Here is a 2714-nt window from a genome sequence, read left to right as displayed (position 1 = left end):
AAGGGTCTTTCAAATATGTTAAATCGTATGAAATTGCTAGTATAGGTTTTGTTTTGTTTTTTTACTTTCAAAGACAATTGTACATGACACAGCCTAACTATTGGTAACATGTACAGTCATATATTACATTCAAATACTAAAGGCAGGCTAAGTGCGCTATGAATTCCAAGATGATTATTTTTTGTATAAAAGATGGCATTAGAGCCAACACATTATCACTGAGTAGACTTGGAAGAACAAGACTACACTGTTCAAGAGGTATAGAATGAGGCAAGGAAGGACTTGTTTACTCTCTCAGTTTTGGAAAAGGTATAACCAGATACTGGGCTTTATCACCTCTGGCCTTTTGGCTAAGATCAAGTGTAGTATCTGTTCTTATCAGTTTAATATCTGATATGTCCTCTATCCAAGGGTAATATATTAAATGGTTTTTTGGAAGTAGGAGATGGAATAGGAACTTGCTCTGGCCACTCCACGCATCGACCCAGTATTGTAGTACTTCTGGGAGCAGTGCATCCCCCTTGAGGGACCAAAATAAAGTTCAAAAAAAGATTTAAAAAATATGAAAAAAAAAAGAAGACAAGTTTACTAGAGAACCAGCAAAGTAAACTGCATATACAAATGAAGTAAAGTATAAAAGGCAGGGTGGAGAAATCAGGAAACTAAAAGCAGTTTAGTTTTGCTATAGCAAAATGAACAAGGTGTGTGTGTGTGTGTGTGTGTGTCTGTGTGTCTGTGTGTGCGCGTGTGCATACATAAGCATGTACTTGTATTCAATTTAAACTTGTGCAATAGAAAACTGGAGAGACTGTCTAGGACCAGATATTGTAATGTTTCAAATCCCATATTATGGAGCTTGATTTAGTTGGGGCTATAAAAAATCCCCTTAACTCAAATAGAGAGTTTATCTAACAGAATGATCTAATTGACAGCTCAATGGAGGTTGGGTTAAGGAATTAAAGGAGTTAGAGAAAGAAGGAATCATTAGAGGCATTTTGTATATAATTCACATTACCACAATTTCTCTTGTGCAAAAGAAACACTGGGGATGGGGAGAAAAGTAAAGGGTTTAAGTTATCTGCAGAAAGTAATGTTAGCAGACCTTGATGTGATTGGTTATCAGGAATGAAAATGAGACAGCAGTCTTAGATAATGCTCTGGACTGGTTTGAGTGACTCGGCAAAATGACGCTGTTGTTCCTTCAAATAAGAAATACCAGGGTTGGGGGTTGGGGGTTAGGGGAAGAGCCTGTGTGTTGACATGAAGGTCTTCAGCGTCAACATCCCTGGGGGCCTCGTCTCCTTAGCCACAACTCTTCCACAAAGGATTCGCATTGGACGGAGACATTCCTCTAAATTTGAAACTTACGATGGCTGAGTGTAATAAATATCACACTTTTGCATGGATCAAAAAAAACCATGAAGTAGGGCAATGATTTATTTACAGATAAAAATAAGAAGGAATGCCAAGATAATCATTGTTGCAATAATCTTCATTCCTTTGGACCTTAACCTTGCACATTAGCACAAAATTAATTTCTCTCTTATAATATAAAGAATAATATTTGTTTTTCTTTGGATGCAGAGAATGAGTGGGTTAGTTCAGGCTGTTGGATGGATGCTTGAAAATTCTAACAGATGCATTATAAAAATATTTCAAGATCAAGGAATATTAAAATTTCAGGGGGAGGAGATGGAAGACAACTAATATTTATTAGGTACCCACTGTAGACTTCAACTTTACATAGACTAAAAAAAAAAAAAAGAAAAACCTTAAAAATTTGCTTATTGAAACAAAACTATAGAAAACCATTTTAAAAGTGCTTCCTGATTTTTAACTGACATTTATTATGTTTTACATGTTAGGTACTTTACATGATATGGTAGGCAGCCTCTAAAATAGAACAGTAATCGCTCTGTCCAGAGGATACGTGTTCTTCTGTGGCCTCTTCCCCACAAGTGGGACCTAGGCTTAGTGACTCTACTAACGAATAGAAAGTAGAAGAAGTGATGGTCTTTACAGCTGAGATGGAGTTATATGAAGACTGGTGCTTCTGTCTAGTGTACTCTGTGAATGCTGCTTCCCAATCTTCAGCCCTTCTCTCTCTCCTGGAGTATCCACTCTGGGAGAAGTGAGGGACCCAGCTGTGAGTTGCTCTAGGGAGAAACCCACATGATGAAGAACTGGAGTTTTGTTCTAACAGTCACCAAGGAAAGAAGTCTTGCCAACAGTCACCTGAGTAAGTTCAGAAGCCGATAGTCTAGACCAGGGGTCTCAAACTCGCGGCCCACGGGCCGCATGCGGCCCGCCGAACAATTTTGTGCGGCCCGCAGACTAATCCATGAAGTTCAAAATATTTTGGATAAAATTAAGTAAGCCTAGGGGCCTACTTGTATTTTTAATTTCTCTAGCATCCTAGCTAGATATTAGCTTAGTTAACAGCAGTTGTGATGCGAACTACAGTTTCTGGTCGTTTTGTGACACTGAGTAAACTGCATGTACGATTGTGCTTGTTGTACTGATTATTTTTTTGTTTTCAACTGCAGTGAGAAAAGTGTTGTGTAACAGTTGCCTTTTGTAGACCTAGTGCGGCCTGCCGAATGGCTGTGATCTTGCTCTGCGGCCCACATGCTGAGTTGAGTTTGAGACTCCTGGTCTAGACCCAGTCAAATCTTCAGATGACTGTAACCATCACCCATAGTTTTAACTCCAAC

General features: G+C 38.7%; 1 non-coding gene across 1 annotated transcript; it reads left to right on the top strand.

Annotated features, from left to right (window-relative positions):
* Positions 1–331: 331 nt before the first annotated feature.
* Positions 332–521, top strand: LOC136381694 (U2 spliceosomal RNA). The gene has a single exon (XR_010747167.1). It is a non-coding gene; the product is annotated as a U2 spliceosomal RNA (small nuclear RNA).
* Positions 522–2714: the final 2193 nt, after the last annotated feature.

The sequence above is a fragment of the Saccopteryx leptura genome, chromosome 9 (assembly GCF_036850995.1).
Source record: "Saccopteryx leptura isolate mSacLep1 chromosome 9, mSacLep1_pri_phased_curated, whole genome shotgun sequence".
NCBI lineage: Eukaryota > Metazoa > Chordata > Mammalia > Chiroptera > Emballonuridae > Saccopteryx > Saccopteryx leptura.
Note: the sequence above shows the minus strand (reverse complement) of the source record. Positions and strands in the feature narration are given on the sequence as shown.